This window comes from Cervus canadensis, chromosome 2 (assembly GCF_019320065.1).
Source record: "Cervus canadensis isolate Bull #8, Minnesota chromosome 2, ASM1932006v1, whole genome shotgun sequence".
Lineage (NCBI taxonomy): Eukaryota > Metazoa > Chordata > Mammalia > Artiodactyla > Cervidae > Cervus > Cervus canadensis.
The window spans coordinates 109,192,138-109,218,136 of NC_057387.1; the positions used below are offsets into that span (position 1 = coordinate 109,192,138).

Genomic DNA, 25,999 nt, shown 5'->3' on the forward strand with positions numbered 1-25,999 from the left:
AATGGTGGTGATGCTGGTGGTGGTGGTGGTAATAACCATGATGATGGAGATGGTGCTGGTGGTGATGATGGTGGTGGTGATAACGGTGATGATGGTGATGATGATGGCACTAATGATGGTGATTGTGGTGGTGATGGTGGTGATGATGGTGATGATGATGGTGATGACAGTAATGATGGTGATTGTGGTGGTGATGGTGGTGGTGATGGTGATGGTAGTAATGGTGGTGATGCTGGTGGTGGTGGTGGTAATAACCATGATGAAGGAGATGACGCTGGTGGTGGTGATAACGGTGATGATGGTGATGATGATGGCACTAATGATGGTGATTGTGGTGGTGATGGTGGTGATGATGGTGATGATGATGGTGATGGTAGTAATGATGGTGATGCTGGTGGTGGTGGTGGTAATAACCATGATGATGGAGATGACGCTGGTGGTGGTGATGGTGGTGGCCATGATAATAATGGTGATGATGATGTAGAAAGCCAGTGAATCCTGTCTTCCAGGCTACTGGCCCTCTAGACTGGGTGGCTACCTTATGCTGCTCTTGATAACACAGCCAAGGAGGGACCAACTGGCAAATGTGGACAGAGCAGCTTATCCCCAGATACTCATGTTCATCAGAGCAGAGAGGCCCACTGCTCATGGACCCTCGTCATTCGGGAGCTTGTGCCTAGTATTTGAATTAGGAGTGAGGATGCCTTGAGCCCACCCTCTGCTCAGCTCCTGTGTTTCTGCAAGCTGTTCTGGGTTTGGTGGACTCGAGCGCTGAGCATCGCAGGCCTCCCAGCCTGGTGGGCCAGGCAAGCTCAGCCACTTCTTGCAGTCCCGTGCAATCCATTCGTGGCTTGCTCCTCAATGGGGAGCTCGATTTTAGCCAAGAGAAATGAGAATTCTGTGCACATTCTTATGAATTAAAAAGTGACCACAAAAAAAAAAAAAAGTGATCAGCAGGGCTGTTAGTCACATCCTTTACCTCTGACCTACAAACCCGAGACTTGAAACAAGAAAAATGCTGTCACTTGATCCCCAAGGGCCTCTGAAGGCACGTTCTCAAGGCCCTCAGGGCCTTATTCAGCAACTTTATTTTCCCAAGTGCACTGAATCTTTTATAGGTTATCACTCTAGACTGAAGATTTTGGTTTATTGGAACAAAAGTGAACTTCTGCTATATTCCATATAATCTGTTTCTTAAAACAGGTTCAATCCAAGGAGGAGAATTAAAAACAAATAAATACCTGGGGCTCAAGTCGAGCCATCAGTTGGGACAGACAAGCAGCTCGCACAGGCCTGGAGGGAAGGGCTCCTTTTTCTAATGAACTGGCTCTCCCGCACCAGCGCAGGATGTCCATCCAAGCAACTGATAGAAAAGGTCTCCCAAGACAAGACCTCGGGGTTCGCTGTCAGAACTCCCACGAGTCACTTCTCACTCTCTATATCGCTGGAACCTGCTCAATAGCATCGACTGCTAAGATGCTATTAAAACTCAGACCAAGCAACTCTTGCCAAACCCCAGAGGGAAAGATGTCGTGAGTGAAAGTTCTAAAAAGATCCTGGAAATCTGTGTGCATGAACCACAACAGGCCACTGAAGTCAGAGCAGCAAGGGGAGCAAGGGCATCAAAACTGGGACCCCCATGAAACACTGGCTCTCTCCCCTCAGCCTGCTTGTGGGAGGCGACACCTGGGCCCCCATCTACAGTCTCAGCCACAGGATGCCTTCTCCACTTTTGATCAGTTAGTTCAGTCGCTCAGTCGTGTCCGACTCTTTGTGACCCCATGGACTGCAGCACACCAGGCCTCCATGTCTATCACCAACTCCCAGAGCTTACTCAAACTCATGTCCATTGAGTCGGTGGTGCCATCCAACCATCTCATCCTCCGTCGCCCCCTTCTCCTCCCACCCTCAATCTTTTCCAGCATCCGTCCTTCCCAGCAAGTCAGTTGCTTCCAGTGACTATTCAGGACTGATCTCCTTTAGGATGGACTGGTTGGATCTCCTTGCAATCCAAGGGACTCTCAAGAGTCTTCTCCAACACCACAGTTCAAAAGCATCCGTTCTTCGGTGCTCAGCTTTCCTTATAGTCCAACTCTCACATTTATACATGAGTACTGGAAAAACCACGGCCTTGACTAGACAGACCTTTGTTGGCAAAGTAATGTCTCTGCTTTTTAATATGCTGCCCCTTTGGATCACTAGAGGGGGAAAAAGCAAATTCCTTCTCAGCAGCTTCAGTACCAGGCTGTTGCTCTCGTTGCTGGGGGCTACTCCTAAGGCCCCTTCAGCGCCCCAACAGGCTGAGGTGGGCGTTGCAGCCAGGAATCTTCCCAGGTGGCACAGTGGCGAAGGATCCATCTGCCAGGGCAGGAGATGCCAGTTCAATCCCCGAATCAGGAAGATGCTCTGAAGAAGGAAATGGCTGCCCGCTCTAGTATTCCTGCCTGGGCTTGAATGGGAAATTTCGTGGACAAAGGAGCCTGGCAGGCTACAGTCCACGGAGTCGCAAGAGAGTTGGACGTGTCTGAGCATGCAGGCATACAGCATTCAGGTCAGGGTGGTAGGGATCTAGGGCATTGATCCTCCTGCTGACCTCAGATCTGGATTTACCAAGGAAACTCAGTAACTTCTGCCCTTATCTCTCCTTTGCCCACCCGTGGTCACATTCATTCTGGGTGCTGCTGTCTTCAGGGAATCAGCCTACATTTATGTTGGGCCCATCACTTTAGCCAGTCTGAACCTCAGCTTTCTCATCTGTCAAATGGGGATGAGCCTCTCCTGGTTGCAAGAATAGAGACTGGTTTATCTTTTTTAATATTTTTTAAAATTATTATTTATTTATTTTTAATTGGAAGATAATTGCTTTACAATGTTGTGTTGGTTTCTGCCATACATCAACACGAAACTGCCATAGGTATACATATGTCCCCTCCCTCTTGAGGGCTTCCCTGGCGGCTCAGACAGTGAGGAATCTGCCTGAAATGCAGGAGATCTGGGTTCGACCCCTGGGTTGGGAAGATCCCCTGGAAGAGGGCATGGCAGCCCACTCCAGCCCCACCCCTCTAGGCTGTCACTGGGCACCGTTGAGGTCCTGGTGTTATACAGCAACTTCCCATAAGCTGCCTATTTTACACACGGTTCAGTTCAGTTCAGTTCAGTTCAGTCGCTCAGTCGTGCCCGACTCTTTGCGACCCCATGAATTGCAGCACACCAGGCCTCCCTGTCCATCACCAACTCCCAGAGTTTACTCAAACTCATGTCCATCGAGTCGGTGATGCCACCCAGCCATCTCATCCTCTGTCATCCCCTTCTCCTCCTGCCCCCAATCCCTCCCAGCATCAGGATCTTTTCCAAGGAGTCAACTCTTCGCATGAGGTGGCCAAAGTATTGGAGTTTCAGCTTCAGCATCAGTCCTTCCAGTGAACACCCAGGACTGATCTCCTTTAGGATGGACTGGTTGGATCTCCTTGCAGTCCAAGGGACTAATACATATATATTTCAATGCTACTCTCTCAATTTGTCCCACCCTCTCCTGCCCCCACTGTGTCCATAAGTCTGTTCTCTATGCCTGAATTTCTATTACTGCGCTGCAAATAGGTTTATCAGTACCACTTTTCTAGATTCCATGTATATGCATTAACATGCAATATATGTTTTTCTTTTTTTACCTATTTCTGTTCAAATAACAGTCTCTAGGTTCATCTACCTAGAGACTTATTTAGATTACATCAGAAGTAAGGAAACGCTTGGAAATAAGAATGATAAGGATCATGAACAAGGGACCATTTTGCCAAGAGACGGAATTGTGTTAGGCTCCAACCTAGAGTTTTCAGGGTTCAACAGCTGAACTGCAAACTGACCAAGAGCTGCTGGGGTCGGGGATCAGGGTTCCTGACAAGGGGTATTCCCTCATCCCAACCCCGTTGCATTAACAGGACTCAGCTGATGCCTCTCCCTGTGTTTCCCTGGGAAAAGCCCTTCTGAAGGGACAGGGTAACACTTGTTTTCCCAGATGGGCCCTTTCTGTGTGAAGCTACATGGTAGGGGGCTGGACTGAATGCAGGTTGCCTGTTCTTGAACCCTAAGTCTGCCCCTGGTTTAATGAGACTGCAGAGGTCAGGGTCGCTAAAAACAGACAGAGGAGGTGTTTCATGCTTCACCTTCAGCCGGTGAGTCATGCTTCCCTCATAGGCCATGTCATAAGGATTATGACATAAGTGTCCAGACCCCCATCACTGCCTTGGAGAGTCTGGTTAGGTCAGAGGTGGTCAGAAAAATCTGGATGTTGAGCCGTAGGTGAGATCTGATGGGATGATGGAGCGTGGGACAGGGGCTTGGCTTCCCCGCCTCCCTGCGTGCCCCCGGCTCCGCCCCTGCCCCATGCCCTCCCCCACCAAGACCACTGCAGCTCTGCCTGGGGTTGGGCAGCCTGTGTTTGCTGTCGGCCTCCAGCCCTGGCCAGGACGTGGGTGTGAACACAGGGAGGTCAGGGTCGGGCACAGTGTCCAGCATTGTCTCAGGACAGGGCCTGATGGTGGTTGTCTCCTCCGTCAGACAGGGCCACATTGTGGCAGGTGAGTGGCTTGGTAGAGGTCCCTGCTTCAGTCCCTACGTCTGGATCTCAGCCTCGTGGGAGGGTGAGCTGCAGACCGAGCTACAAAGTGCTGGACTCCTGACCCCGGGAAGGTGTGAGGTCATGCGTTTGTGTTGTTTTAAGTAAGTCCTAAGTTTATGGCAATTTGTTATGTTGCAATGGAAAACACAAGCCCATGAGAATATGAGTCCCCAAGAAATTTGCAGAAATCCTAGTGAGGGTTTGGAGTGCTTATCAGCTGTGCAGTTTGGAGAGTCCAGGCCCCTGTTTGCTAGATTCTGGGGAGTAGAGGGGACCATTTGACACCATGTCCCACCAGGCTCTGCCTTCTGCACTTTCCTGCTTCCTAACGAGGTAGACTGTGGGATGCACTCCTACAAGGTGATGCAGGCCAGCTCTGGGTCCAGGTCCCCTGAGCAGGTGGGGTGCTGGTCAGCTCTCCCTGGAAGGGTTGAAGTCACCTGGGAGCTTGCTCAAACCCTCACCTTCCCAGGGTACACATTCCACAAGGAGAAGACAGAGCAAGACTGAAACCACGAGTGTGTGAGGTGAGGACAAATGCTACTGAGAACCACCAGGCAGGGTTGGAGGCAGAGATGGTACTGGGCCAGGAGGAGATTTTATGGACAGAGACTGCGGGAGACTGTGCAATAGGGAGGTGTCCCCGGGAGGGGGGATCCAGAGGGGGAGCTCTGTGCATAGTCTGGGGAGGGGCCATCCAGGCCGAGAGGAGCACAGGTGCAAAGACCCTGAGGAGGGGGACCGAGGAGACCAGGAGCTGGAGAAGAGTGGGCAGGAGCCAGGGTCGGGGAGGAGGCCCAGGGGCACTGGGGCAAGGGCAACACATGAGGTCTTTAGATCCAGTGGAAGACTTGGGCTTTTACTCTGAATAAGAAGGGGCCACATGAAGTGTCTATGCCAGGTCAGGTGTAAAAAGTGCTCAGTGTTAACGATTGTTAGTGTCAGCCCATTTTCCACGTTTGGGCTTCCCAGTTGGTAGTAGTGGTAAAGAACCCACCTGTCAATGCAGGAGACACAAGAGACGTGGGTTCAGTCCCTGGGCCAGGAAGATCTTCTGCAGAAGGAAATGGCAACCTACTCCAGTATTCTTGCCTGGGAAACCCCACGGACTGAGGAGCGTGTTGGACTACAGTCCATAGGCTGGCAAAGAGTCAGACGGGACTGAGCAACTAACACACACATTTTACACTTTTAAGAGAAAATGTCTTGGCTAACTTAATTTTATAAGCAGTTTAAGGAGGGAGTCCAAGAAGAAAACATCTGAAACCCCCTCTTCTGTCTGCAAGCTGCAAGCGGTGCTTGCACCACCCCCTAGTCCTCTCTGAGGACTTTGTTCGACATCTCAGTCCTTTGGCTACTTCTGGGGTATTTGTGGGGGTTTGGGTCCTTCCTGGAATGCCTTTAATTCTTCAGAGATTCTAGAGGCCTGGTAACTGGCATGGAGGAAAGCATTCAGGCAGGTGAAAGAGAAAGATTGCACAGAGCCTTCGAGAATCTATTGGATGCTTCAGCCTCTTTTTATACCCATTGCCTTAGGAATTCTGCTTAAGCCTGTGTCTTCAGCAAAACTCTTTTTTTCTTTTTTTTCTTTTTTTTTTTTTAGCAAAAATCTTTGAATGTTTCCTTGTCATCAAAATAGTGCAGACTGGTAGCTGTTCACAACTCAGAAATGAACACCAACTGTCAGAGGACTCCCATGCACGTCAGGCTGGTCCCGGTGCAGGGAAGGGGACTTTCCACGGGAAAGAATGTAGTTCTTTCTTAAGAGATGAATTGTTCAGCCAAACAGAGGCTCCAACCAGCCTCCCCGACCACTGTGGCAGCTGTTTCTGTGGCTCCTGCTGGCGCTGGGCACATTGAAAAAAAGAGCAAGGTTGGAATTGAGAGATGCTTCAGGCATCGGTGAAGAGAAGAGCAAGTGAAAAAGTCCATGCGTGGTGGGCAGAGCCCTCCTGGATACGGTTTAATCACCAGCCCTAGGTTGACAGGGCTCCCCTCTTTCATGGAGAGCAGACAGGATACTTAATGTGGCTCCCTGGCATTAGACAGATCATTTTGCTTCAGATAAAACACAAGAACATGTGTTGGGGGCACTCCTGAGGCTCTGAGACCTAACAAGAAGGCCAATTGTCGTCTTCACTCTGAGCAAGTTGAAGCTACAGAGCAAGGCTGGGGAGGGCGGGTCTGTGCTTTGTGTTAGCAGCATCATTAGTGAGGAGCGGGTGCCGGGCACTGCATAGATTCTGCAGGGATAGAAAGCCATGGGGGCAAGGGCTCAGCTCCAGGAGTCAGAATCTGAAGGGGAGAAGGGCTTACTGTTGTCTAGTCGCTCAGTCGTGTCCAACTCTTTGCGACCCCATGGACTACAGCCCACCAGGCTCCTCTGTCCATGGGATTTCCCAGGCAAGAATGCTGGAGTGGGTTGCCATTTGCTTCTCCAGGGGATCTTCCCCACCCAGGGATTGAACCCGAGTCTCCTGTATCACTGGCCGATTTTTTTTTTTTTTTTAACCACTGAGCCACCAGGGAAGCCAGGAGAAAGGCTTGGTGGACCTTTATAAAAAGAACAAACCAAATCATCTCCTGGACCTGCTCACTCAGTCGAGGGGTGAGCAAAACACACAGGAAACCACTAATCCACCACATATTCAGAATCATTTTAGAAACTTCTACTTGAAAAATTATTAAAGGAAACACTTCAACTCAGGAGAGATGGTATGTCTTTCCATTTGAAAACTTTTACTCTCCAAAATGATGTACTACATATGTGCTAGCTATATCATATTTGATTCTATAGCAATCATAAATTTTTTAGCAGTCATAATTTTTAAAAAATATTTTATTATTAAAATTATGCATGCACATCAGAGAAAATTTAGAACATATAAGATAATATAAAGGAAACATTGAAATTGCCCATAACACACTACTCAGAGATTGTCACTGTCAAGCTTTCGGTTTTTCCCTTTAAAATTTTTACATTTCTTTTCATAAGTATGTTTACAACATAAAATATAATTGGTTAAATTGATGACTGAACAACAAACGACAAAACTGTATGTAGAACTATAACCTGATCTTTTCGGTGTAACGTTATATCACGCACAATTTCCCATGTCACCAAAGTTTTTTAAACACCACTTTGTTGTTGTAGTTCAGTTGCTAGGTCACAGCCAACTCTTTGCAGTCCCATGGACTGCAGCACACCAGGCTTCCTGTCCTTCACTCTCTCCCAGAGTTTGCTCAAACTCATGTCCATGAGTCGGTGATGCCAACCAACCCTCTCATCCTCTGTTGTCCCCTTCTCTTCCTGCCCTCCATCTTTCCCAGCATTAGGTTCTTTTCCAACGAGTCAGCTCTTCACATCAGGTGGTCAAAATATTATTGAAGCTTCAGCATCAGTCCTTCCAATGAATATTCAGGATTGACTTCCTTTAGGATTGATTGGTTTGATCTCCTTGCTGCCCAAGGAACTCAAAAGAGTCTTCTCCAGCACCACAGTTTGAAAGCATCATTTCAAATGACTTCATTCTATCCTACAGATACACTGTCCCTGATTTGACTATTCCCTGACTGTTGGGCATTTATGTCATGTTTCATGTATCACCACAATAAATAATGAATATCCTTGCACAGAACTATTTGTCCACCTTAATCATGTATCCAACAAACATTTACTGAGCTTCTGTAAATGCATCCCTTTGAGAATCCAACAGGACAAAACCCTCACCTTCGTGGAGTATACATAATAGTAGGGGCAATAAGCCATAAATAAAAATGATTGAATAATGTGATTTCAAATGATGTGTTTTTTAAAAATAAAGCAGAGTAGTAGGCAGAAATTGACCATGGTTGGAGGCTATGTTACTGATCCCTTCAGAGAAGGCCTTTAACAAAGTGATGCTTAGACAGATACCTGCCTGATGGGATGGAGCCATGCATTCTAGGCAGAGGGAACAGGCAGGGAAAAGGCCCTTAGGTGTATAGTAGCATGGTGGATTGTAAGAACTTTGGAAAGAACAGTGTGACTCCAGGAAAGGGAACATGAGTGAACTGGCAGGAGATAATGGCCAAGTGGCCCATGTAGATCTAGGTATTGGAGTCCCTGATAAGCGGTCTGGATGGTGAATGTGATGGGCAGCCATTGGAGACAGTGGTCAGGACAAGAAGTGACTCGGATTCCATTTAAAACATTACTCTAGCTACTGAATCAAAACTGGTTGGGAGGAGCAAAAGTCAGAGCAGATCCCAACTCACTCTATGGGATGACATTACCCTGATACCAAAATCCGACAAAAAGATATCATGGGGACAGGAAACTGCATGCCAAAATCATTGGAAGGACTGTTCAAGCTGAAGCTCCAATACTTAGGCCACCTGATGGGAAGAACTGACCCACTGGATAAGACCCTGATGCTGGGGAAGATTGAGGGAAGGAGGAGAAGGGGGTGACAGAGGTTGAAATGGTTGGATGGCATCATTGACTCAATGGACATGAGTTTGATCAAACTCCAGGAGATAGTGAGGGACAGGGAAGCCTGATGTGCTGCAGTCCTTGAGGTCACAAAGAGTTGGACACAACTGAGCAACTGAACAACAAAATCTCTTGAGAAAATAGATACAAAAATCCTCAACAAAATACTAGCAAACCTAGCCCAGCAACATGTAAAGGGGATTACTCACCATGACCAAGTGAGTTGTATCTCAGGAATGCAAGTGACCAAGTGAGTTGTATCTCAGGAATGCAAGGTTGGCTTAATATCCAAAAATCAAAGAAGGACCCTAGAGTTCTGAACACATCCACTTCTTCTTTGTTAAAATAAATCCCCAAATGTAGCACCCCTGAGTGAAAAGATAGGGGAGAAAAAGTCTGTTTTGCAAAGGTTGTAGATTAGGGGGTCATAGGTCATTAGAGTCATGTGGTGATTAGAGTGCAAGTGGGAGAAATGGTCCAGGTCTAATTTTATGGATCTTGTCTTGCAAGCTGTCTATTCCACTCCCCAGTGTAGCATAGTTAAACTGTCCACACTCTCTGGACAAGATGTGCCTTTCTTCTCCACAAAGAATTGCAAACTACAGAAATGTAAATACAGGACTTTTCAGGGGGTACTAGTGGTAAAGAACCCACCTGCCAGTGTAGGAGGCATATGGGACAATAGTTCCAACCCTGGATCCAGAAGACCCCCTGGAGGCGGGTGTGACAACCCACTCCAGTATTCTCGCCTGGGAAATCCTGTGAACAGAGAAGCCTGGCAGGTTACAGAGTCTGACATGACTGAAGCCACTTAGCATGCACGCGTTACAGAAATGTGGCTTAAACATACACCCACGCTTGGAAGGTTGGATTGTCAGCAGCTCTCCTAAGAGAGCTACCTACAGTGTTAACTACCTACAGTGTTAGCAAGTCTAACAAGCTGTGAGTTGTGACCTAAAGAAAAAGGAAGAGACAGAACAAAGTTTAGGAGGAGTAGTGAGGGGATGAGGACACAGGGCTCTGGGTGGAGGGTGGAAGGAGAGGAGCAAAGGTCCAGTGAGAAGCTGCTCTTCCTTCCTGAGCTGAGAGGGCTGACCATGTGGAGCCTACAGAAAGCCAGGATCAAGGGATCGGAATCTGCTGGAGGAAGGACAAGGTGAGTCAGAAAAACCCACCCAGCTGTGCACTACATAAGGTTTGGGGAAAGCATCTCACAGTGTATTCTTTCTGTGCTTGATTGCCTTAAAAAACCATGAAAAGCAACAACAAAGTGGAGCCACACACAAACCTGTGCAACCTCTCACCTCTGTCTGTTCAGGGGCCAGCAGTGGCACTCACCTGCTCAGAGGTGAGCTGCTGATGTTGGTCTTGAAAAAGAAACTGAAACTGTGAAATAGTCCCTGACATTCGGTGTCAGTGTTTGGTTTTGGAGATAAAGGGCTGAAAACCATGAGTGTTAAGGTATCTGTAAAACCATAGACTCAGAGCTTCCCCGAGTTCACTTTTCTAGTTGAGGTTTCCATTCTGTCAAAGGATTCCAGAATGTTCCAAAGCTATTTGAGTTGAATCCCCATTACGTCATTTCCTTTGTCCACAAGGCTGTGAGGTCACCTCTGATGAACATTTCATCATTCCCTTATCTGTTCTGGCAAAGAAAGGATTCTATGCCTAACATCCATGTGCGGTTCATCTGAGGTCAGAAAACCTCCAAAGAGTTCTGCAGGGTTTCCAAGTGCCTACAGATTTCTTTCTGCAGAAGCAAGGCTGAGCATTTTCATCCTGACCCTAGCCTGTCCTGTGCTTACTGCAGGATTGGAAATTTCATCCACTTCCAATCTTTCCTTTCAGAGAAGCAGCTTGACCAAAACATCTTATATTTTGGTTAAAGGTACAGTAGCATCTGTATCTATTGTGGACTCTTGATGTAAAGATTTATCTTCTTCATATGGTCATGACTCTATAACCATAGGTTCTACATCTGTGGTTTCACTGAAAATTAAAAAAAAAAAAATCTTTTTAATTCCAGAAAGTTCCAAAAGGCAACACTTGAATTCATCATATGCTAGCAATCATATTTGGAAATCATATTTCCATAGTATTTACATTGTATCAGACATTATGAGTAATCTAGAGATGATTAAAGTGTTGGGGGGGTAATACACATGGGTTATACGCAAATACTATGATGTTTTATAAAAGGGACTTGAACATCTGTGGATTTTGGTATCCATGAGGTTCCTGGAGTAAACTGCCATGAATATTATGTGAGAGTTGACTATTTGTCAGAAAATATTCCTCTAGGAATCTCAGCAGTGAATGAATGCTATGTGATCAAACAGATTTTTGTTCTGTTTGATTTCTGTTCTCTCTCTCCAGAAAAGATAGGCTGCCTAAATTTGCACTATAGGTCAGTTAACTAAGTTCTCCTCCATGTCTTTCAGAGATGATATAAATGGATAGAAAAAGGGAACTTCTAGTAGAAATTATTACTGCTGAAGAGAAGGAGAAGAAGGAGCAGAAAGGAGTAGCAAAAACCACCTCCACACACAAAAAATTAAAAAACCCAGATCTGTGAAAGTGAAAGTCACTCAGTCATGTCCGACTCTGCGACCCCATGGAGTCTACAGTCCGTGGAATTCTCCAGGCCAGAATACTGGAGTGAGTAGCCTTTCCCTTCTCCAGGGAATCTTCCCAGCCCAAGGATCAAACCCAGGTCTCCCACATTGCAGGCAGATTCTTTACCAGCTGAGTCACAGCAAGCAGGGGATAGACAATTGGAAGATAACCATATGAAGAGATGGATGCCTTTGGCCATGAGTAAATTGGAAAATTCCCTCAGTCTACACCATTCACGATCTCTGGAAAAAGAGAGAATACAGCTTGAAGAGCTTAAAGTCTTACTGATAGCCACTGCTTGGCACAGAAATATCTCGAGGCTAAAGATGACTTGCAGTTGGCATCCTTCCTAGTGGCCCAATGACTGTCTCATGTGGTTGCTATGGAAATTGAGTAAGGTAAAGCATGAGAAAGCCCATTAAACTGGAGCATGTTATTCAATTTTAGGGATTATTTGTAGTTATCAAATTAAATCCTACTGGCATGAAAAGTATTTATCAAGGTGCGACAAACATGCCAGACACTTCAAATTCATGGTTTTTATTTACTTATTTATTGATGGCTGTCCTGGGTCTTAGCTGCTGCATGCAATGCACTGCCGCATTGCAGTGAGTGGAGGCCACTCTTCATTATAGCACTCGGGATTCTCATTGTGTGGCTTCTCTGTTGTAGAACACACTGGCTCTAGAGCCCGCAGGCTCAGTAGTTGTAGCTCATGGGCTTGGTTGCCCTCCGGCATGAAGAATCTTCTCAGACCAGGGATTGAACCCGTGTCTCCTGCATTGTCAGGGGGATTCCTGTCCACTACACCACCAGGAAAGTTCCTTATGATGTATTTTCATCTTTATTGGTCCCATTGATTGTTTTCTAAGTGAAGATAAGCCCATGGGGTTGCAAAGAATCGGACATGGCTGGGTGACTGAACAACAAATTATGCCTTGTCTGTGAGAGATGTTTCTAGGTGTTTAGGAGAAATTTCCTGGGCATGCAAAGTAGCTGTAAATGTAACTCTTGAATTCCAGAAGAACAAGAATGCCGCACTTGGATTTAGATAACTCTTGAAGCACTAAACCCAGAGCTGAGTATTAAACACATTTGAACTTGGATATGTCCTGCATCAGGGGAATGGCTAGTTGATAGACAGTCTGAGAAGGAAAATGCAGAAATAAGAGTACCTGGTGAAAAGAGGGAAAGGCCACATTTCTTAGGTTCCCCCTTCCTAACTGACATCAATGAGAGGAAAATGAGCTAGGTCTTCTGTGGTTTGCCTCATACTGCTGGTCTGGGGATGAGAAAGGAGCTCAGGGTGGAGGATGAGGCAGGAGAAGGTTTTGAGTGAAGATGCTATGTGGACAAGCTGAGATGACTCATTCAAGAAGCTGCGGAAAGTGTTTCTTCCAGCCTCATGGGCTCAGAGCACCTCTGGCTGAAAAGCAGAAGCAGAAAGAAGAGAGAGAAAGCTAAGCTGAAAAGTGATGTGGAGCAGAGTCACTAGATAAAGTATAGCTTCCTTCCATCTTTTGGAAATCAGAGAGGTAAGCAGGGGGTACGAAGCTGAGGACCAAGACCCCAGGGCCCAGAGAAAGCCTGATGCAGAGACAAGGAGACACACAGGGAAGAGGAGAGGAAGCCCAGTGATGACCCTTCAAGGTCCCACCAGCTCCTCCTTTCAAAAATAAGGGAGGTTCAAAGAAGGAATACAGACTGCCAATAAGCACATGGAAAGATGAACTCAACATAACTAACCACTCAGTTCAGTTCAGTCACTCAGTCATGTCCTTCTCTTTGCAACCCCATGGACTGCAGCACACCAGGCCTCCTTGTCCATCACCAACTCCAAGAGTTTACTCAAACTCATGTCCATTGAGTCGGTGATGCCATCCAACCATCTCATCCTCTGTCATCCCCTTCTTCTCCTGCTTTCAATCTTTCCAAGCATCAGGTGCTTTTCAAATGAGTTAACTCTTTGCATCAGGTGGCCAAATTATTGGAGTTTCAGCTTCAACATCAGTCCTTTCAATGAATATTCAGGACTGATTTCCCTTAGGATGGACTTGTTGGATCTCCTTGCAGTCCAAGGGACTCTCAAGAGTCTTCTCCAACAACACACTTCAAAAGCATCAATTCTTCAGTGTTCAGCTTTCTTTATAGTTCAACTCTCACATCCATACATGACTACTGGAAAAACCATAGCTTTGACTAGATAGACCTTTGTTGGCAAAGTAATGTCACTGCTTTTTAATATGCTATCTAGGTTGGTCATAACTTTCCTTCCAAGGAGTAAGGGTCTTTTAATTTCATGGCTGCAATCACCATCTGTAGTGATTTTGGAGCCCCCCAAAATAAAGTCTGCCATGGTTTCCACTGTTTCTCCATCTATTTGCCAAGAAGTGATCGGACCGGATGCCATGATCTTTGTTTTCCGAATGTTGAGCTTTAAGCCAACTTTTTCACTCTCCTCTTTCACTTTCATCAAGAGGCTCTTTAGTTCTTCTTCACTTTCTGCCACAAGGGTGGTGTCATCTGCATATCTGGGGTTACTGATATTTCTCCCGGCAATCTTGATTCCAGCTTGTGCTTCTTCCAGCCCAGCGTTTCTCATGATGTACTCTGCATATAAGTTAAATAAGCAGGGTGACAATATACAGCCTTGATGTACTCCTTTTCCTATTTGGAACCAGTCTGTTGTCCCATGTCCAGTGCTAACTGTTGCTTCCTGACCTGCATACAGGTTTCTCAGGTGGTCTGGTATTCCCGTCTCTTTGAGAATTTTCCACAGTTTCTTGTAATCCACATAGTCAAAGGCTTTGGCATAGTCAATAAAGCAGAAATAGATGTTTTTCTGAAACTCTCTTGCTTTTTTAATGATCTAACATATGTTGGCAATTGGTCTCTGATTCCTCTGCCTTTTCTAAAACCAGCTTGAACATCTGGAAGTTCACGGTTCACATATTGTTGAAACTTGGCTTGGAGAATTAGGGAGAATCACTAACCATTCAGTTCAGTTCAGTCGTTCAGTCGTGTCCAACTCTGCGACACCATGAATCCCAGCACGCCAGGCCTCCCTGTCCATCACCAACTCCTGGAGTTTACTCAAACTCCTGTCCATCGAGTCGGTGATGCCAACCAGCCATCTCAACCTCTGTTGTCCCCTTCTCCTCCTGCCCCCAATCCCTCCCAGCATCAAATGCAAATCAAAACTACAGCTAGATATCACCTCATACCCATCAGGGTGGCTACTATCAAAAAAAACAATCCCAGAATATTACAAGTGTTAACAAAGATGCGGAGAAATTGGAACCTTTGTGCACTGTTGGTGGAAATGTAAAATGTTGTAGCCACTGTGGAAGACAGGATGGAGATTTCTCAGAAAACTAAATAGAGAGCTACCACAGGATCCAACAATTTTGCTTCTGGATATATATTCAAAAGAATGGAAAGTAGGAACTTAGAGGTATTTTTATTGATACGCCCATGTTCATAGCAGCGTAATTCACAATAGCCCCAAAGTGGAAGGTCCATTAGTGGATGAATGGGTAAACAAATGGTGGTATATACACACAATGGACTTTTCTCAGCTTCCAAAGGAAGCAAATTCTGGCATGCTACAACCTGGATGAGCCTGGGGGACATCATGCTAAGTGAAATAGGACAAATACTGTAAGATTCCTATAAGTGAGGTATTTAAAGTAGACAAGCTCCTAGAGAAAGAAGCCAGGGGCTGGGGTGGAGGGAATGGGGACTTAGCATTTCAAGGGGACAGTTTCCGTTTTTCTAGATGAAAAGGGTTCTGTGATGGATGAGGGAGTTGCTGACAGAGCAACATGAAGGGACTTAATTTCCCTGTATTTTAATACACTTACAAATGGTTTTAGGATGGTAAATTTTATGCTATGTTTATTTTACTACATTTTTTTAAAGGGAAGGGGCAGGCAGATTCAGGATACTCAAAAGTGGAGAATGCAGAAGACTGGTGTTCTTTCCATCACCTTGCTTGTCTTCTCCAAGGAGAAAACCTCCCCTCACTTGTGGTTCTGGGTCCTGGTATCTGGGGACTGCCTTATTTATTTTTTTTTAATATTTATTTATTTGGCTGCACCAGGTCTTAGTTGCACCATATAGGAGCTAGATCCCTGACCAAGGGTCAAACCCAGGCCCCCTGCATTGGAAGGGCAGAGTCTTAGCCGCTGGACCACCAAGGAAGGACGTCCCTGGGGGCCGCCTTATGGTGATTACTGTTGAGGTTCCCATTAAATGTTTCCTCACGGGGATAAAGATGGTCCCTGTGAGAGAGGTGGGATGCACAGAATGGCTCATTGGGGCTTGGCCCCCTTGGACTCAATATATAATGAAGGTAATTCTATGCCAGTAGCTCTTCTCATTGAGCGAGATGGAAACTTGGTGATGTCATGGGCTAGGATCCTTGGTGATGTCATGGGCTAGGATCCTTGGTGATGTCATGGGCTAGGTGACTCTTCCCATCACCTTCACATCCTTGCCCCTCCAGGCTGTTGGAGAACAGAGGCTTTCATTACTCAGAGGGAGCAATGCACCCGCCATGATTATACTCTGGTGACAATGTGTCAAACTGCAGAAAAGCTCTTGCTGGAGCCCCACATCACGCTCATTGTTGCTCTAAGCAAAGAAAGACCATTTTGCTTCCCCTGTACTGGAGATGGACGTGTTCATTAACCTTTGGGGGACCTGAACACGAACAAACAATCATGGTGGCCCCCTTACCCTCCAGATGAAATCAAGCCACAGAACTGGAAGAAAAAAACAAAACAAGTATAAAGAAATTCACCAATATTCTAATTTTCTCCATGATCACTACTGAGATGAGATTGAAATGTTTAAATCAGTGTACTTTATTTTTCAGACAGGTTTTAGGTTAATAGAAAATTGAGCAAAAAATACAGAGTTCCCATAAAACCCTCACCCCACCACCCCCCACACACAGAATTTCCCCTATTATTAACACCTTGAACCATGTGCTTGTATGGTGAGTCGCTCAGTCGTGTCTGACACTTTGCGACGCTATGGACTGCAACCCACCAGGCTCCTCTGTCCATGGGATTCTCCAGGCAAGAATACTGGAGTGGGTTGCGATGCTCTCCTCTAGGGCATGTTCCTGACCCAGGGATCGAACCCAGGTCTCCCTCATTGCAGGTGGATTCTTTACTGACTGAGCCACCAGGAAAGTCCAACACCTTGCACTAGTGAGGTACGTTTGTTACAGTTGATGAACAGATACTGGTCCAGTATGGTTAGTAACTGAATTAAGCCCACAGTTTACCTTAGGGCTCACTCCTGGTATTGTGCAATCTGTGCGTTTTGCCAAACAGATAATATCACGTGTCCAGCATGACCGTGTCATCAAGAATCATTTCACCGCTCTAAAAATCCTCTGTGCTCTCCACCCCTGGCAGCCACTGAGCTTCTTACTGCATCTGTAGTCTTGCCTTTTCCAGAATGTCTTATAATTGGAATCATACAGTATGGAGACTTTAAAAACTGACTTATACCGTTTAGCAACATGAATTTGTCTCCTCCATGTCTTTCCATGGCTCAGTAGCTCATTTATTTTTCACTGGATTTCTATTGTCTCGAGGTACCAGTTTGTTTATCCATTCATCTATTGAAGGATTGATGAGCTGCTATCCAAATCAGGCAATTATGAGTGGAGCTACTATAAATATCCATGCAATGCAGAAGCCCTGGGTTCGATCCCTGGGTGGGGAAGATCCCCTGGAGAAGGGAACGGCTACCCACCCCAGTACTCTTGCCTGGAGAATCCCACGGACAGAGGAGCCTGGCGGGCTACAGTCCATGGGGCATCGGAGCTGGACACGACTGAGCGACTAAGCAAACAAACGTCCTTGGGCAGGTTTTCATGAGGGGTAAATTTTCTCCTCATTCCGGTAAATATCTTGGGGCACAGTTGCTGGATTTTGTGCTGAGACTATGTTTCACTTTGGGGAAAACTGCCCAGCCGTCTTCCACAGTGTCTGCTCCCGGGCCCCAGGGGGCAGGGTGGGGGTCGGTCCTCTCTGCCAGGACATCCATATAGATTTAAAGAGCGTCTGCACTGGCATTCAGCCCTGAGTGGTGCCCTTACCAGCATCTGGGCGAATCAACTCAGATGTTACTATTGTCCCCACCTGTTGCTTCTGGGTCTGATCCTCTTCCGGGTCAGGGAGAGCCACAGCTCTCGGTGAATTCCTGACCCTGCTTCCTCCTCCTTCTCTCTCTCCCCTGAATCTATGCTGCCACCATCCTGGGCCCATCCCGCAGCCCTCGGAGCCAGCCATCCCAGGGACATTGGGACTCCACGGGGAACAGGGCCGCCTCCTCCCCTCCATCACCCTGCCAGCTCTGTGCTCCTGGCCGGCCTGGGACGTCCTCCCCACCGGGGCCCAGCCTCCTGCCTGTCTCCCTGGGTAGTCAGCCCTCCCTGCCCTCCTAATCCTGTTATAGAATTGTTCCCCATCTTGTCCCCAAGCATACTGGTAATTATTTTGTTCTTTTTTAAAATCAGTTTCAAATCCTATGTTTTTACTTGCATCTTTTAAGAACCCTGTGAAGTGAGCCAGATGAGATGGGGTTCCTGTTGCTCTTCCAGACATGAGTGAAAGAAACACCCAGCCTTTGGTCGTTAGGCGATTGGTTTAGGAAAGTGGCAGAGAGGACAAGATTCAGGGGTTTTGACCCCTGGACCAACTCCCTTTTCTAGAAGTGCCCAAACCCTCCTCTTTGCTACCTCCGATTAGTTTTTTATTCCCTCTTATCATCCCAGTTTACTACCCAATCTGGCTAATGTTTCATATGGGTCTTGTCTTATAATCCTTTCATCAAATTGACCTGAAACTGGCCTGAAATTGAGAGCTTGGAATTGGGGATTGAAATTTTGGAAGGTCCTGACCATTTTTGATAAAGGCTTCCTTTCAAGCCAAGTTCAGCCTCAGTTTCTGGGGTGTGAATTCATGTGCCCCACAGACAGGCCTGCTTATTTAACCAGATTCTCCAGTAAAATGAAAAAGGATTATGAAGGCATAAGTTTTCTCTACATTAACATAGAACTTTTATCTTTCCAGCCACTTTCTGAGAATTAAGAATTCTTTCCCCATGAATGCTGGCCTTGACAGGGAGGCTGAGCCTACAGGGACACAGCAAACGAAGCCCCCATCTTGTCTATGAGCCGGATTAGAGAGTCTGATTCCCATGACACTACCACCTAAGCATTTGAATCAAAGTGCAGAAGAGAGAATGTGATTCAGATCATGGCAAATCATTACAAAAACATCCTTTCATGAGCATTTTTAATGAGTGGACATATCATCACAACTGGGAGAGTCATTGCTGAGATCTCATGAAGGTTTTTGAAAAGTATTTCATTGATATTTCAAATAACCCTTTAAAAACATTCCCTGGAGAGCCGAAATCAATTCATAACTGCAAACCGTCCCCATTCCTAAGGAGGGTACCCATCACAGGACGATCGTGTTTTATGTGGAGGAAGGATGCACGTGAGATGGAGCTGCATTGACCTGCCTCCTGAGGCCCCCAGCCCTCCTAGCCTCGGTGTCTCTTGGGCTGGTGTATCGCATTATCCACATTTCACAGCCTGCACCCCCCACCAAGCCCTCACCATGGTCAAAGGATTGTGCGATGCTTGATTACAACCAGCTTCCTCTCTCTCCTGTGAACCTGGGTTTCATGGCCGACGGATGAAACCAGATGCAAGCGGCACCTTCGGGTGCAAGCATCCTACTTGAGGACCAGCCTCGTGCACGGCTTTGCCAGGTCCATTTCTGCCATGCGGCTGCCCAGGTAAACATTTCCGAGTGGGCAGTGCCTTGGAAGTGCCCGCCCATCAGCAGATGCCTGTCACAGCAAAGTGAGGAGGTGGGCAGCAGGGAACACTGCACCAGGAGCCGGCGGCTTCGGGAGAAGCCACGAACTTGGGTACCACTCCATCTCTGACTCTTTCTGTCCAAAGTCTAAGCCCCTTTTGGGAGAATAGATTTGCTTTTTGGGAAGCAAGAACTGTTAGGATCAGTACAGAAAAGCAGCTCCGCGTGTTCAGGCATTTCAGAGTGAAGGACTCAGATGCAGCCCAGATTTTCTATTACACAGTGCGAGATGTTTAATAGATTTTAATCCTGGGCTGGATTAGCACCAACAGTTTGAAACAGTTCACTTCTCTCCCTACTGGTGCCTTCACTAAGGCAGCTGGTGGAAGGGCCAATCTCTGAATGCAAATTCATTTCACCAGCTGGTCAGCTCTGGATCAGAGACCTGCTGCTGCTGCTGCTAAGTTGCTTCAATCGTGAAATAAACATAAAAACTCTGGCACTAACATTCCCACCTAGGATTCATCCCCTCTTCTCTCTCCCCTGCTGAAAAGGGCATGTGCACATAAATACTAATGCCAGAAATAAATGCTGTAATTAGAGCCTAGAAATTCCTTTTTGTTTTTTTGGCCTTGCCACACGGCACGCAGGATCTTAGTTCCCTGACTAGGGATTGAACCCATGCCCACTGCATTGGAAGTGCAGGGTCTTAACCACTGGACCCACCAAGGAAGTCCCTAGGATTTCAATTTGACAGAAGTGGTCTTCCCAAGAAGCTGAAGTCAGGACACAGAGCTGAAGCTGATCTTGCCTATTCCTTTCCTCAAGCACGGGGACTTTATCTGCCTTGATCTTGGTCTGTCTTGTCTTACTTATTGCTTTCTTACTCTGCTGAAGGACTCGACTCGCAGACCCAGCTGCATGGCCTGGTGACCCCACAGGTGCACCAGGCCCCAAGCTCAGAAGGGCCGGCACTGGTTTAACACTGTGTGCTTGCCCTCCTGAAATGCTTAACAATTTTGGAACAAGAAGTCCTGTGTATTCATTTTGCACTGAGCCCTGCCACTTAGGAAACATTGAAGGCAGGAGGAGAAGGGGACGACAGAGGGTGAGATGGTTGGATGGCATCACCGACTCGATGGACCTGAGTTTGAGTAAGCTCCAGGAGTTAGTGATGGACAGGGAGGCCTGGTGTGCTGCAGTCCATGGGGTCGCAAAGAGTGGGACACGACTGAGCGACTGAACTGAACTGCCACTTAGGTAGTTGGTACCAACGACCTGGGGTCACCAGGGTTTCTGTGCTATTGAGCGCCTGCCGCTGAACCCCCATGCAGATCAAGCATCCATTGACATGAGACAAAGTGAAATGGGATCCAGGACTCAAAATGATGAGCACCAGTGCCCAAAGGTGCTGCTGGCCGCAACCAGCAGCCCTAAGGAACAGAACGTGGGGAGGAAAGGCTTATGGAGTGAAACGACCAGAACTCCGGGGGTGTTGGGGGGAAGGGGGGGTAACCCTTGGAAAGAAGACCCCAAATTAGACCACTGGTGTGTCCCTCAGAGGAGACGCACAGGAGGTAGTGAGAGCCACGCTGTCACTCGGGTGTCACAGGCTTTGCTCCACCTTCTGCCACTGATGCACTTGAGGTATTAGGGTCGTGCAGGGTTGACTCCATTTTCATTGACAACATGATGAACTCTTCCTCCTGGACGTTTGTCTTCTCTAGGTCTGTGACGAGCCTTGAACACGCTGCAGGGAGAGCAAGGCTGATATTCAATCCTTTTTATCTGAGATCTAGGAATTGAGGAAAGAACACCTCTTTGAACTCTGCCCAGGGAGAACAGGAGAGGTGTTTTGGGTGGGAGGCCAGTGCCTCCTGGATTCCAGTCCACAGGCTGAGATTTACATCATGAGATATGAAGAATGAAGAGAGTCAAGCTGTGTGTTATGACTCTGTAAATAAACAGACTGCAGCTCAACGTTATACCTTCTTCCTGTTAGCAGGGTCTCATCCTATTAGGACAGAGCATAAATCATCCTAGAATGCTCTCCCCTTGTTTGAAGGGTGGCCTGGCCCCTGAACGGCTTCCCAGGTGGCTCAGTGGTAAAGAACCCACCTGCCAATGGAGGAGACGTGGGTTCATTCTGTGGGAAGATCCCCTGGAGGAGGAAATGGCAACCCACTCCAGTTATTCTTGCCTGGAGAATCGCATGGACAGAGGAGCCTGGCAGGCTATACAGTCCATGAGGTGGCAAAGACTCAGACATAGCTGACCCCATGCCTACGGTTCCTGAATCCCACTGCTTTTTCCTTTTGCCTCCTTCCCCTCTCCTCTTTTCCTCAGAGATTCACTCCCCACCTCCACCCCTACCACCTACTCCCATCCAGTCTCTCCCCCCCAGTCACTGATGCCCTAGACATCCCTCCTTCATATCCCCGCCCCCCAGATCTGAACCCTGCCCCGGCCACATCCACTGAATGGAAGCCCCTGGCCCCTAGAGGGGGTGGCCGCTGCTCCCCCAGGCCTGCAGTGGGCTCCCCACAAGCACTGTCTTGCTGCACAAAGTTCATAGTGTTTCCCGCCACGGACAGAATAGGACCAACCCCCGTCAAGGCCCACCTCACCCTCTGCTGCTCCCCTGCACGGGTCACAGGTGCCGTTCTCCATCCACCCTCCCCCACATCAGGGCTGCCTGTCTGCTCCTCCCCCGAGTCGGTCACTGTCCCTCTTCACAGCCAGGAATGGTGCTTTCCGTGTGTCCCTGTAGGGCTGCTGCCCCCTACCCCCACCCCAGTGGAGAACAAGCTCCCTGAGGGCAGGGCCTGTGCACTCAGCCCTGGTCCCGCGCAGACGGTGGACGCCGGCTTGGCCTTCAGCAGCCCGTCGCAAGTTCCCAAGAGCCAGGGTGGCATGGCCGTGTTCTGCGGCCACCATGCGGGGCCACCTGCTTTCCCGGGCTGGCGTTGCATTGGCCTGGGTGCCTGATACATAGCAGGCCAATAAATGTTAGTTATTATTATTTAAAAACAAAGTTTGCTGTTTGTTTTCTCCATCAGGAAAAATTTGGCAAATATCTTACTGCCTCTAAAGAATCTCTCAAAGACAAATGCTGTTACTATTCGGTGTGTTGTCTTTGGCATGCTAATTTAATCCAGGCAGCTATTCATCCAGTCTTTCATTTATTTTATTTAATGTGCCGGTTGGATGCTCCAAGAAGCAGCTGCTGGCGCAGTCACTAATACAAGAGGGTTACTGGGAATTAACACCCCTGAAAAATGAGAGAGGGAAGACATGGGATTGGGCAGGGTGACCCTTCAGACCATGATGCAGCTACAACGAGGTCTCAGCCGCCGAGCGGCAGGCATCACCACACCAGGCAGAAACGTCCTGGTCCTCATACTTGCGGTGCTCAGTCACTGCCTGAGGCAGCCCTGGAAGAATGCAGGCTTTTCTCAAAGCCAAAATGGCATCTGAAGTTGCTTCGAGCCAGAGGATGGCAGCCCGAGGCACACTTGCAGCCACCTGGCAAGTCCTGTCTTGCTTTCCCGAGACCACCACTGTCCACCGCTTGCTCCCTGGGCGTCTTCATATGTCACCAGGAGATACGTGGCTGGGGGACCACTGGGCAGCTGGAACCCCCGCCCACTCTTGAGACGGTGGCTCCTCCTTTACCTGCTGATGTCTGGATGCAGAGTTCACAGACTGCTGGAGGCAGCTGTTGCTGGTATATTACTTCATGGAGCCCCAGCAACACACCATCCCCTTGGGAAACTGGAAGCCCCGTAGAGCCCTGACGTGCAGAGAAGGGAAGTGAAAGCCTCCCCCCAGTCAAATTGTTCGGAAGGACGGTGTGCTAGCTCAGGCCCTTTGAGGAGCGGATGCCAAGATGGGATTGGACGTGCGAGAGAGTTTGCAGAGGAGGCACCATGCGGATGGAGTGGGGTGAACAGGAGGTGTGGGGAGAGCCTTAGGTTTCCGCAGGCCTGCCACCTGTGGTGGAGAGAGAGAAGCACAGAGGGGTGGGCAGGAAGAGTCTGAGGCTGCAGCACAATCCCACCTGAGATCAAGCCAGCCAATGGAGAGTCCTCGAACCAAAGTCACCCGTTAGAAACGTCCAGTGGAGGACAGAGCAGGGGGAGGCACGACTGAGGAAGAAAAGCATCTGGACGGTGATGGGGGTCTGACGCTTATGAAAGAGAATGGGGAGGAAGCTGGATTGGGCAGGGAGGGGCTTCATGGGCAATGCAGACCTGAGAAAGTCTTGGGCGACCCAGAAGGGACCCCAGAGCAAAGACGGCCAGCTAGGGGAGCTCTTCATAGGCAAACGTGCCCAGGTCCCAGAGCCAGGGAAGGGCCTGGTCTCAGCTTCAAACCTGCAGTTGACCTTGAGGTGTGAACAGTTGGAGGCTGCCCACTCACTGCATCCTCGGGCTTGAGGGAATGTTCTTTCTTGACAGGAGATTGAAGCAAACTGTCTCCACCACTGCTGAAACAAACACCATTCTAGAGTCAGGTCCCATTTTATTGCCAACACGAAGTTAAATGTCTGCTTATTTTCTTTAAGATGAATGAAACAATGCCGAACATCTTTAGTGCCTACTTACAAGTGTTTATATTGCTTAAGAGTTGACTCCAAAATGAACTTCCTGGGTCAAAAGTATGATCATTTTTAAGATTCTTGGTACACAGGGCTCATTTTTTTGCTGCAACATCTGAATCATTTTGTGCTTCACCCAGCAATATAAGCTTGGCTCCTTGAAATAGGTCTACTTAGGGCCATCTAGTTAAATAGAAAAAAAATTCATCTTGATATTTATTTATTACAACTTGAATGAGGTCTTTGAATATGATGGAGGCTAGACTTTTTTTTTCTAGAAGCTGTTAAACCAGAGGTCATTTGTAAACATTTGCTAATATGCTTCTTCTGAGAGGAGGATGTCAACACAGAATTAACCTGGCCGGAGAGTCACCAGGGCACTGTCCGATGAGAAGAGCTGGGAGGGAGGTGGGAGAGGTGGAGAACATGATGGTTTGACCCTCCGTGAAGGAGAGTGGGAAGGGAGGAAGGCGTAAGGGAGGTGTGCTGTCCTATGAGAAGAACTGGGAGGGAGGTGGGAGAGGAGGAGAACATGATGGTTGGACCCCACGTGAAGGAGAGCGGGAAGGAAGGAAGGCGTAAGGGAGGTGTGCTCCACTGCAGTGTGTTCCAGGGGCGTACGAGGGCCAACATTGTCTCCCAGAGGAGCCCCACACACCCCCAGAGATAGTAACCTGCCTTAGTGGCCCTGCTGCCCTGGCCTGGCTGGGAGCAGTCTGGCCTCAGTGTGACCACTATGATGGATTTCAGAGCCAGCTCTGGTCAATTACACTCCCCATGGTTGGAGATCTGAGAGATGCGTTTCCATGACCACCACGAAATTCTTCCTGTGCTTTACCTACAGTAGATGGTTGTTCAGTTGCTAAGTCGTGTCTGACTCTTTACGACCCCATGGACTGCAGCATGTCAGACTTCCCTGTCCCTCACCATCTCCCAGAGTTTGCTCAAACTCTTATTCACTGAGTCGGTGATGTCATCCAACCATCTTATACTCTGTCACCTCCTTCTCCTCCTGCCCTCAAGCTTTCTCAGCATTAGGTTCTTTTCTAATGAGTTGGCTCTTCACATCAGGTGGCCAGTGCTCGTGTTATTTCATTATTTATATGAGACTTTAATGTAGTTACTAGCTAGTTGCTTGCCAACACTGTCGAAGATATAACTGTCAATTTAGCATTTTCTTCTCAGATTTTTATACCAGCATTTTTATGTATAAAAATCAAATTTATCTACTTTTTTCCTTTTTTTACTGGAGAAGGGAAAGGCTACCCGCTCCAATATTCTGGCCTGGAGAATTCCGTGGACTGTATAATCCAAGGAGTCTCAAAGAGTCAGACATGACTGAGCGAATTTCACTTCACTTTCCTTTTTTTAACATTTCAATCTCAAGAAATAAGGATTTCTTTGAGTTTTCATATTTAACTTTTGAATCATTCTAGAATTTATTTTTTTAACTTATTTATTTTTAATTGGAGGATAACTGCTTTACAATACTGTGTTGGTTTCTGCCATATATCAACATGAATTTATTTTAACATGGGGTTTGAAGTATAAATTTTTTCAAAATTCCAAATCACTGATTTCTCCAGGCAATTTTTGAACAACTCTTTCCTTATCTATTGATTCAAAATGCCACTGTTATGATATATCATATTCCTGTGTCTCCTGGATATGAATTGTGTACCCATTGCTATCATTATCCCAACACCACAGTTAATGTTGTTGTTTAGTTGCTAAGTAGTCCCCAACTCTTTTGCAACGCCATGGACTGTAGCCTGCCAGGCTCCTCTGTCCATGGGATTTCCCAGGGCAAGAGTACTGGAATGGCTTGCCATTTCCTCCTC

The 25,999-nt window shown here is 47.4% G+C and overlaps 1 non-coding gene across 1 annotated transcript; it reads right to left on the reverse strand.

Moving 5' to 3' along the window:
- Positions 1-20,216: 20,216 nt before the first annotated feature.
- Positions 20,217-20,290, reverse strand: TRNAG-UCC. Its single transcript has one exon. It is a non-coding gene; the product is annotated as a tRNA-Gly (tRNA).
- Positions 20,291-25,999: the final 5,709 nt, after the last annotated feature.